This window comes from Acomys russatus, chromosome 11 (genome assembly GCF_903995435.1).
Source record: "Acomys russatus chromosome 11, mAcoRus1.1, whole genome shotgun sequence".
In the NCBI taxonomy this organism is placed as follows: Eukaryota; Metazoa; Chordata; class Mammalia; order Rodentia; family Muridae; genus Acomys; species Acomys russatus.
The window spans coordinates 4,129,466-4,141,201 of record NC_067147.1 but is presented as its reverse complement, the minus strand read 5'-3'; the positions used below and the strand labels follow the sequence as shown (position 1 = coordinate 4,141,201).

The 11,736-nt window shown below is 46.4% G+C and overlaps 1 long non-coding RNA gene across 1 annotated transcript; it reads left to right on the top strand.

The window, feature by feature from the left end:
* The first annotated feature begins 715 nt into the window (after positions 1-715).
* Positions 716-1,314, top strand: LOC127195376 (uncharacterized). Its single transcript, XR_007831379.1, has 3 exons — positions 716-801; positions 1,023-1,084; positions 1,182-1,314. It is a non-coding gene; the product is annotated as an uncharacterized LOC127195376 (long non-coding RNA).
* The last annotated feature ends 10,422 nt before the right edge of the window (positions 1,315-11,736 follow it).

Genomic DNA, 11,736 nt, shown 5'->3' with positions numbered 1-11,736 from the left:
TGAACTTAAACTCATGTTTGTATGTGACACATATTCTACAACTTGGATTTGTGCTTTTGAGTTTACTGATTCAGTAGGCAACACTCCATACATGTTTTTAGCATGGTAAATGGTGTTAGCTCAGTTACTGACTCTGATACCAGAAAGCCCCAGGCTCTGCAGTGGAACCAAAGCAGGAAGCAGGCAGAATGCAGAGGCGGACTCTGTGACCCTCACTCGGGTCTGGCAGCCTCATGTCCTTGTCATGTTACTTACTGACGGCCTCAACCACCAGCCGGTAAAACGCCAGTGAGCCCTGCCCTGTGTTGACCATTTTCTCTTTTTAGCATTGTGCTGCATTCTGCATGTGACATCTCTGTCATCCTGAAATCTCTGCCAGGTTGGGTCCCTTTTCCAGATGGAGAATGAACTTCGTGTGTGTGCTCTTTGTGGCCCTCGGCCTTGCCTTTGCGTGACTCGTGTTCCCACCTTCTGTCCCCATGTGCTTTTCCCTGTGTTTTCTAAAATGTCTCACTGAGGTGCAGGGCTACTGACTGATGTCTCACTGAGGTGCAGGGCTACTGACTGACGTCTCACTGAAGTCCAGGGCTACTGACTGATGTCTCACTGAGGTCCAGGGCTACTGACTGATGTCTCACTGAGGTCCAGGGCTACTGACTGATGTCTCACTGAGGTCCAGGGCTATTGACTGACTGATGTCTCACTGAGGTCCAGAGCTACTGACTGATGTCTCAGTGAGGTCCAGGGCTACTGACTGACGTCTCACTGAGGTCCAGGGCTACTGACTGATGTCTCACTGAGGTCCAGGGCTACTGACTGATGTCTCACTGAAGTCCAGGGCTACTGACTGATGTCTCAGTGAGGTCCAGGGCTACTGACTGATGTCTCACTGAGGTCCAGGGCTACTGACTGACTGATGTCTCACTGAGGTCCAGGGCTACTGACTGATGTCTCACTGAGGTCCAGGGCTACTGACTGATGTCTCAGTGAGGTCCAGGGTTACTGACTGACGTCTCACTGAGGTCCAGGGCTACTGACTGATGTCTCACTGAGGTCCAGGGCTACTGACTGATGTCTCACTGAGGTCCGGGGCTATTGACTGACTGATGTCTCACTGAGGTCCAGAGCTACTGACTGATGTCTCAGTGAGGTCCAGGGCTACTGACTGACGTCTCACTGAGGTCCAGGGCTACTGACTGACATCTCACTGAAGTCCAGGGCTACTGACTGATGTCTCAGTGAGGTCCAGGGCTACTGACTGACGTCTCACTGAGGTCCAGGGCTACTGACTGACTGATGTCTCACTGAGGTCCAGGGCTATTGACTGACTGATGTCTCAGTGAGGTCCAGGGCTACTGACTGATGTCTCAGTGAGGTCTGGGCTACTGACGTCTCACTGAGGTCCAGGGCTACTGACTGATGTCTCAGTGAGGTCCGGGGCTACTGACTGACGTCTCACTGAGGTCCAGGGCTACTGACTGATGTCTCACTGAGGTCCAGGGCTATTGACTGACTGACGTCTCACTGAGGTCCAGGGCTACTGACTGATGTCTCACTGAGGTCCAGGGCTATTGACTGACTGACGTCTCACTGAGGTCCAGGGCTACTGACTGATGTCTCACTGAGGTCCAGGGCTACTGACTGATGTCTCACTGAGGTCCAGGGCTATTGACTGACTGACGTCTCACTGAGGTCCGGGGCTACTGACTGATGTGAACAAGCTTGCTGGGGACAATGCTCGGCAGCAAAATCTGACCAATGACTGGCATTCAGAGGAAGGCAAATTTGGGCTCTGGGCTGACAGAAAAGTTTCAGATTATGGATTTGTCTCAAGATGGGAAATGCTCATGTTTAATGGGTCAAGCTTGACAGGTGATACTAATGGAAGGAATCATCTAGAAAGCATTACCAGCTTCCTAGTCTTCTCTAGAGGGTGTGTGTGTGTGCGTGTGCCTGTGTATGTGCATCTGTGTGTGTGCATGTACATGTGTGAGTGTGTGTGTGCACCTGTGTGCATGTGGCTGTTTAAGGAGTAGACAACTTTCATCCCGACACAGTTATGCAATCAGCAGCAGCACCATTGGAGGCAGAATTTCTCGCATTTGCCAATAAAAGCTGCTGCAGTTCCTTCACCCGCTGCTCTGTACTCGCCCTTCCTATCCTCCCTGTTCTAAAGTTCTGAGGCTTCCTGGCTGAGATGTTTTTGATGTGAATATTTGTTCTATTACCAATCGTTGAGTGTTTTGTATGATGTACATGAGACATGCGTGGGGTTTTAGGATTTTGTTTACCACACTGGATGTGACTAAGCCACGGATGCTTGAGCGGCTAGCTAATCAATTTGATTAATATTCAACGCTGCTGCCACCTTGTTCTGTTCTTTCTGTGACTGTTCTGTCTGACTCAGAGATGGGAGAGCTGCCCAAAACCTCCAGGCATCAATATGAGGCTAATAACAAACTGAAGCGTCTCCTCCCGGACTAGTTCACATACAGCTAAGATAGAATTAAAAAGCATTTAATTGATTTTTAAAAGAAGTTTTGTACGTATACTCACCTCCGATTCCACTCTCAGGACCTCTACATCCCTCTTCAACTTCTGGCCCTGTTTTTATAACCCACTGAGTCTAATTTGTGCTGCGTGAGCCCAGTGTGGAGCCAGCCACTGGAGGGCGGGCAGTCTATCAGCCCCGTCTCTTAGCAGCCAATAGCTGCCAGTGGCTTTTCAGCTAGGGGCGGGGCTTCATGAATCTCTTCGCCTCCTATTGGTCCTCCGCAGGTCTCTTGCAGGCAGCCTCAGATGCTGCTGAGTTCATGAGCCATATTGGTCTGGCTGTGTCCGGAAGACACAAGCAGCAGGCTTCAGTGACCTCAGGCTCTTACAATCTCTCCTTCTCTCCTTTCAAGATGGTCCCTGCGCCTGTATTATTATTATTATTATTATTATTATTATTATTATTATTATTATTATTATTATTATTATTATTATTATTTATACTCATTTCTTCTTAATCTGTTAAAATGCATTTATTCCTATATGTATTCTGAAAAATTTGGAAGTTTGATGATACCTGTAATTTTTAGTTGTTGTAGTTTTCTGTATAAAGAATTTTACTATATATACAGAGGGAGCGTGTATGTGTGAGAGAGAGGGAGTGTGTGTGTGTGTGTGTGTGTGTGTGTGTGAGAGAGAGAGAGAGAGAGAGAGAGAGAGAGAGAGAGAGAGAGAGAGAGAGAGAGAGAGAGAGAAGCATTATGAGTCTAGGTGACATATACTCTGAAGTGCCCCACACCTTTTTTTTTTTTTTTTCACTTTTTGTACCTTATAAAAGTTAGGTTATCTACAAGCTCTTAGCTGTTTGCATTGTCCATGTACAGAGGTCAGGAGACAAACAGCTGACCAAATAGGCGGCCAGTCTCCCAGGCCTGGCTGAGAACCAAGGGAAGAGATGCCTGTCTGCTCATGCCCCCACCTGCGGGGGTTCAACTAAAGCTCGGGAGGAGATTCACCCATATGAAAATAAAATGCAAGACACAAAGAAGGAGAGCAAGTCTGATTGATCAAGCTTTCAAAGTTTATTAGTCAGGCAGCAGCTTTTATAAGGCAGAAGGCAGGGAAGCATATTGCTATAGCAACCTAGCTGCAGGCTTTTCTCAAAACACAGGGAATCCCAGGCAGGGTCACAATGTCCTGCCACACAGGGTATCTGGCTCTGTCCTCATCTAGCTTTAGTCTAGCTGCTAAACCACAAAAGGGTCGCTCCATCCCTATCTGTCTTTAGTCTAACTGCTGACCCACAACAGGGGGTCAAGCTCTGGGAAAAACAGAGAATTAAAGGTGCAGACTCTGACAAGATGGCTGAACATTGGCCATATGGCCTATTGTCCCCAACATGCTCAGGCCTGGGCCATTTGAGCCTTTGACTTTACTGCATTTTTTGCCCTTTTGCCATGTCTTCACATGTGCTCATGATGCCTGTGTCTCCTGCCCCACTTTCCAGCCATCTCTGTTTTCTTACACGGGGTGGGAGGTAGGAAACAAGATTCTTTGTCTAGAAAAGGAATAGAGATCACATTATAATTCAAGATGCTTGGGATGAGCTGCCCTTGAAGTTTCCTCCTGGTAATAAGGTCAACTCAGACTGAAGGAGAAAAATCAAGTTGCCTGTGATCTGAAGACGTGTTTAAAGAAAGTAGAACAGGGAGTGTATTTGCCTGGGAGCCTCAGCAGATGATTTCTTCCCCTCTCTGGGCCATCAAGGACTCACTGTTCCCACACTACAACATTTTAGTCTCAGCCTTCAGTGAGGCTTTGGTTATTGAAAACTGTCACTTCTATGTGCTTGTGGTTTGCATGCCTGAAGCCACTTCCTGGGGGAGTCACATTGAGGCAGTCGCTTCGCTGAAGTCCAGAGAGAGGCCAAGACAACTCCTTGGCTGGGGGCAGCCTGGGGCAGCCTGGGGCAGCCTGGGGCATGGGCAGGGGCTAGCAGAGGACAGCACTTGAGGATTTCCTTTCCTCCGGGAAACAGTTATCTTCTTCCTTGGCCAGATAGACAAGTTGGAAAGAACAGCCAACTTTAAATTCTCTTTGGTTTCCTGCTCAAGGAAGATATTGGGATAGAATTCTTATATTAGTTACTTTTCTTGCTGCTGGAACAGAATACCTGACAAGAAGCAATTTAAAGCCAATTATTTTTGGCTTACAGTTTTAAGGGGCATAGTCTATCACGGTAAGAAGATATGACAACAGGGATAATCACAGTGCATCTGCAGTCAAGAAGCAAAGAGGGAACAGGAAGTGAGGCTGGGCCATAAAACCTCAAGACCCGCCCCTGTGACCCACTTCTTCCAGCAAGGGTCCATCTCTAAAGGTTCCACAGCCTTCCACAGGCCTTCCAGAACAGTGTTGAAAGCTGAAGACCAACTGTTCAAACACACGAGCCTGGAACACTTCCCATCTAAACCACACTTTCCTGACCCCACAGCTAGAGACCACTCCTGAGTAGGTATGACCTAATATTTTGGTGTCAGAGTAATTGTATTCATGTTTATAGGCCTTTATACAAATGCAAGGAAAGCCAGGCTCAGGAACAGCAGGAGCCTTGGTGGGCACTGCTTTCATTTCAGTAGAGGCTGCAAGGCAACATTTGAGTGAAGACGATCTTTCAGAATCAACCATAGCAAAGTGCTGATCTGGAACAAGTCAGTGTCAGAAGGAGGGCTGTGGGCACCAAACCCCTGATGGCTCCTTTGGGCTTCCTTCCCCTGCTATTTTTTTTTTATGCATTTAATAAACTCCAGACAGGCCACGCATCAGGTTTGGCTGCATATTATGGCCTAGGAGTAGACCCTCTTTTCATTGTTCCAATGCTTCCCATGAGTATGCACCCTGAGGAGAAAAGGAAGGATGGTTAGTAGAGACTTTGCTGGTGATGCTATTTTTCTAACTGATAATGGAGCATGCTTATGGGATACAGTGCGATGATGTGGCAGGTATATATTATATACTGAACAACTATGTGCGATTAGCATATCAGTCACTGGGTTTAGATCTCACTTGAAAGTCCCCTAGCTATGCGGGAATACGCAGTAAATCCTCCTTGACCATAGTCACCTTACTGCACAGGTAGAAGAGTCGTGTGCGTGCTTCCCCTCTGCTTCTCACTTGACACCACGTGACCAATATTTCGCATCTTCTCTGCTCCCACCCTCTAGCTCTGGAGACCACTATTCTGCCTATAACTTCTATGTCATCAACGTTTTCAACTTCCACATACATGGGAGATTTGACAGTAATTGTCAATGTCCAGCTTCTTTTGCTTGTCACAATATTTCTTTTTTCTATGTTGACGCAAGTGGAAGAATTTATAATAATAATAATAATAATAATAATAATAATAATAATAATAATAATAATAATAATAAAACAACAAGTAGTATCCCATTATGTATACATATGCCAACATATCCTTCATCGATCCACATTTGGATATTAAATTGACTCCAAATCTTGTTTATTGTGAATAAACATGAGGGTTTCTTTGACATACCAATTTCATTTCCTTTGGATATATACCTAATAGTGAGGCTCTGAGGTTCATAAGTATTACTTTAAGGGACCTCCCCCAGGAGGATTATACATTTTAGTTACATTCCATCCACCCAAATTTTATGACATGGACATTCCTAATTACAGAGGATGTGTGAGGGCTGTGGACCCTGTTACACACACACACACACACACACACACACACACACACACACACACACACACACATATAACATATACATTATATTATTATATTATTTATATTATTATTGGGGGAAAACTTGGTGGGTAGGTATAGCTATAGGCATAGGTTTTGAAGGGCAGGGGCTGTGAAGTGAGCAGTTGGATTTTGACTCGGTTCTTAGTAGCTGTACTCTCATGGTTCAACCCTTTCTCTCTTTGTTTCATTCTTATATATCTTGTATAAAATGGTATGATATTCACCTCTTAGGGATAAATGAGGGAACATATCTTCAGTGTTTGTCACAGTCACTGTGGCTATTACATTAACCCATACACTTGCACATTTGGGTTCACTTTCTCATTCAAAGGCATGGAATAATCTAGACATGATGTAATTTTCACTTCTTTCATACCCCAACTAGAGAATCAGTAAGTGTGGATAGAGCTGGTGTAGCTTGGGGCGTGATACGCGGAGGAGTGGCTAAAGAAGATGAATCCATTTGCCTAATGTCCGTGTGGGTTTTGTGTTACCGAATCTGAGGACAGGATGAAAGTGAGATTTAAGACACATTTGTGTTTGAGGACTATGCCAGTGAGAGAAACCTGTGGAATCAAGAGGAGCTTGGTGGGGGAGGAGTGCTTTTCCAGATAAATCCTAAAGGAGAACTCTCCACTCTTCCATCACCTCAAGTAAGCTCCAAGGCTGCAGGTCTGAGTTCTTGGACTCCAGGCTCCCTGCTCTTGAGGGAGGATTACTGGAATATTCCTAGTGCTTTCCCTGTGGTAACAGTGCATGCACACCTGGACCACTTTAAGTTGTTTACAAGGGAAGGAGGTGTTTCAGATTACATCTCAGGTAGAATTTCAGTACTAAACACTCCCTGGTACTTTCTATGATTGGACACTGTGGGGCCAAGAGGCCTGTAAACATGGTGCAGCTGCTGGCCTGAAAGTTGTTACCACGCATGCAGAACCAGGTGAAGAGGAAGCCCAGCAGGGAACACGAACTCGTCCATTAGCTCTGGTGGTGTAACTCTTTCCTTGACCCCATGACTTGCTGATGCCAGAGGAATGTGGCCAAGGAAGAAGGGCTTGTTCCAAACATAGCATCACTCGCTTCTGCCTGCACTGCTCGGTCATTCCAGAGACAGGGTGTCTACTGCTCTAAGGAAGCTGAGGAAACATAGAGCGGGCTTGGGCTCTGCCTGTGTCTTGGAGGCGTCCTCAGCTCTGCCTGGTCTTGCCTAGTTAGGCTCTATATGACACAAAGACTTGTAAGCAAGTGCGAATGATTGCTTTATGCCATCAACATTGGGGGTGGTTGGCTGAGCGGCGTTGGTGTGGTGATGGTTGGCTTGCATAACCAACAGTTGTGTGATATGGCATGAGAAGGGCTATGGGGGAGATTTAGAAGAGCAGTTGATAGATTAATCTTAGGGGAGGAACTCTTCTGGAGAATTCACTCACTTGTCCCTCCGTGTCTATGGGTCATTGACTTAAGGATCCTCTAGGTACTGAGGACTTAGGATGCTCAAGGCCCCTACAGTCCATGAGCTGTATAAGCCGCCTCTATACTTTGGATCATGTTGGGTCAAACACAAAGGGAATGTTAGATGTGTCATTGCTGTAATGTCTGGCTTAAGGCAAAGTGACAAGAATGGTGTCTGTGTATGTATGTATGTATGGCAGAGATATTGAGAAAAGGCCAAGTGTCCCAAGCATGTTTTCTGACTTTAACAAGTAGTCTTAGAAAATAGGTCTTTCAGATATAATACTATTCTGTGAAAAGGAGGGGAAATGGGAATAAAACTCCCTAGTTTGGGCCTTTATGAAATGCTATCAGAACTCTATAGTGAGAAAGTTTCTGTACATGGATGCAAGTCTCCAAGGCCCCTAGGCCTACAACCTCCAAACTCAGACAAGCTGACTCCCTTCAATCTGGGACCTCACCACAGTCTTGTCCCCTCTTTAGACACTTCCACCCCCCAGTACAGAAGGCTGTATTTGGGGATGAAGTAGAGGTGTGTATTTTTCACCTCTCCCTCCACTTTTCTGTTGGAATTTAGAAAAAAAAAAAAAACCCCATATAGATAGAAGTTCCATTCACATGTCTTTAAGCATGTCTCTTACGGTGTACGCTGTGATCTCCTCACATGCTGACTGAAGGTTGGAGTCATCTGGGGGAAATAATGATGACTGATTTGGGGATCCCTATCTTCTGCAATTTCACAGGGTGTTAGGTACTTTTTGAAAGCCTCCAGGTGAGTCTGGTGCACAGCAATGCTGAGAAACACGAATCCAAGCGGGGACTTCCTGAGAGGACACACGGTAATCAGAATCTGGGGCCTCACAGCCTCCTAACTTAATAGGAGCTGAGGAAGTCAATTACGCACGCCAAGCCCTGCTTAGAGGCCCTCTGAAGCCCTCTGAAGGGTGAGGAGTGGAGGGCTATCGTCTCTGCAAACTGTTGCCACGTACTTGACCAGGACCAACTTAGAAAAGATGCATTAAACATCCCACTCTAAGCCCAAACTTGGGTCTGGTCCCCTATGGGGAAAGTTACCACAGGCCTGCAGAGGCTTGAGGACCCTTCCAACTCTGTCATCTCCCTCCCAGAGTCACTATCTTGAATGAGGAAACCGCTGACTGACTGGCAACAGGGAAACAGTTTTATTAGATGATTCAGCCTCTGGGCCGCAAGTGCACAGTGATGGATATAAGTGGGTGGCCTAAAGTAAGGAGTTTTATTTTCCTCCCAGTTCACACCTGTTTCTGTTTCTCTTTAGAGAGAACAGATAGGTTCCCGGGGAGCCAGAAAGCCTTCGTTATCTGTCTGTCTTTGATGGTTCCATTCTGAACTTATATCTATTTCTAGCAGACAGTCTATGAAAACAAAGCTTGGCTCTGGTGCTGCGAGTAAGATTTCTTGGGCACGGAGTCCTTAGACCCTGCCCTTATCTATAAAGGAAGATCAAGGAGAGTACCCTCTCAGATCCTGGGACCCAATATTTATCTAAAATTTTAATCTCCTCAGAGCCACAGTCCTGTGTGCTCTATCATGGTGGGATAGCTACTGTGCTTCCCTGGGGTAGGGACAGCCTCCCTCTGTAGATGGAATTTCATTCAGAATACGGCTGCTCTGGCAAGAGTTCACATCCAAAGACCTTCTAGGTCTGTGTGATCTGGCTGGAATACAAACATGCCTTTAATCCAGGAGACAGTGGCAAGCGGATCTGAGTTCAAGGTCAGCCTGGTACAGGGCAAGTATCAGGTAAAGAAAAGCTTAGGCCCAGGCATGGTGGCACATGCTTTTAATCCCAAATGAAGGTAAAGATAGTTTGTAGAAGGAAGCACCCATGTTTGAAAGTGATGTCTAGATAGCGGACCAGTCTAGACTGCGCACCTTTGGTGGTTCAGTCGCACTGAGTTGTGGCCACAATTCAGACCCTCTTCCCAACCCCTCAGGGCAGTCCAGCTTCTCCCACAAGTGTGAGAATCCCTGCCGGGCCATGGAGACTGTGGCTTTATCTGCTCAATTGTCCAGGCCCAGACCACTGTGGCCTGCAGACAGGTTCCTGCCCAGATCAGTCTAAATAGCTGACCATATTTGACCACTCTTGGTGGGGAGGCCTGATGGCACTCAAAGAAAGAATAAGCAGGCTACCACGATGAGACTTGATAGTCTATGACCACATAGTGGGGGAGGAGGTCCCCCTCGGTCATGGACCTATGGGAGGGAATAGGGGGAAAGCGGGAGAGAGGAATAGGAGGATACAAGTGATGGGATAACAATTGAGTTGTAATCTGAATAAATTAATAAAATAAAAAAGAAAGTGATCTCTAATTGAATGGAAGAAAAGGTAATGAATCAGAGAGGATTTGACAGATTAGGATATATCCAACTCCCACAGGGCTGCAGGAAGGGGAGCGGGTGGAAGGGAGGCTACTTAATGGGCAACGGGGAGAGAGAGAGAGAGAGAGAGAGAGAGAGAGAGAGAGAGAGAGAGAGAGAGAGGGAAAGAGAGAGAATGAGAGAGAGAGAGGGAGGGAGAAAATGAGAGAGGGAGAGAGAGAAAGAGAGAGAGCAAGGAGAGGCAGTTTTCCTGGTACCGTAATAGGGATACAGGATGGATGCAGAGAGAGAATTCAGGTGACTGCTCAATGAACCAAAAATTAGAAGAAGACAGGAGATCAGAGCAGACTGCTGCGTTAGTTTGAAGCCAAGCAGAGCAATTCCAGGTGAGAGAGAAGCCAGATTGGATCAATCAGCTAGGAGAGGATTTGAGTCAGAACAGCTGAGTTGAACCGGTCAGCCCAGAGCTCGGACAGAACAAGAAAGGGTATGTTTATTCAGCAAGGAGTCTCAGAGGCTAAAACATTCTAGGCCTAGATTAGATTGTACGGAGGCAAGAAGCTTCCAGGACAAGGCTTAGGTTAGCAGACAGAGGCAGTTAGCCTTGGAAATGACAATTATTTCAGGCAAAAAAGTTGCTTTTACATTCACCTTTTTGGCAATGTTTTGGCCAAAGTGCTAAGAATATTGCATAAGAAAGGGCTACAAACAGAGATACGCGCCATTTCTTAAGATTCAGAGGACAATTCTGTGCTCCAAGAGCATTGTGAGCTATCAGCTTCTAACATATAGAGTCTCCTAAACATATACCCTCAGGAAAGGACCCAAGACCCCACACACATCACTAGAGCAGTTAAGGAGAGATTTCTATGCCTCTAGTCTTAGCAGGCAGAAACAGATAATGTTGCTTGTGACCTGTCAAAGTTGAGGAAGATAATAATCTTGAGGGTGGAGGGTGGGACGAGATGGATGAACAAAGTGTTGATTTCCCAACCCTCTTTCTATCTCTAATGAGAAACAGGCTTTGCAGGACCGTGCTATTTAAGCCATTTGCCCTCACAGAGGGACTTCGGGTCTGAGCAGTCCCGGGTGTCCAAAGCGAGCATCTCTGGATGTGTAGGCTTCCCTTCTCGCCCCTTCAGCTTGGCCGGGGATCCTAGGCTCCCATCCCTTATGCCTGGGCAAAATCCCTATGGTAGCCTCACTGTATGGGGTTGCTTGCTTTGTTTCTACCTTGAACTGAGCCGAAGAACCCGAGGCCGAGGAGGTGCACTTGCTTCCTGTGAGTTGTGGTCCCACCCCCAGCAGGCAAACAGGTAACAGAAAGTGCTGATGGGTAAAAACGAAAAGAGTTCGGTTTTTTGTTGTTTTTGTTATTGTTTTCATCCATCATCATTTAATCTGCTTAAGTGGGACCAGGAGAAGCTCCCTGGCAAGTGAAATCGGAGGATCTTTTGGCTTCTAGTGATTTGTTGATTTCTTCAGGAATTCAATGAAGCGAGCACTCGTCTGCATAGCGCTTATATGTGTTCAATGAAGGACCACAGGGCCGGAGAGGAGACTGTGGAGGAAGGGGTGGGTTCAGAAAGTGGTGCAGGCTTATGCTGGGGAGAGGAATTTCTCACTTAGAGAGTGGTGTGTGTCACAGG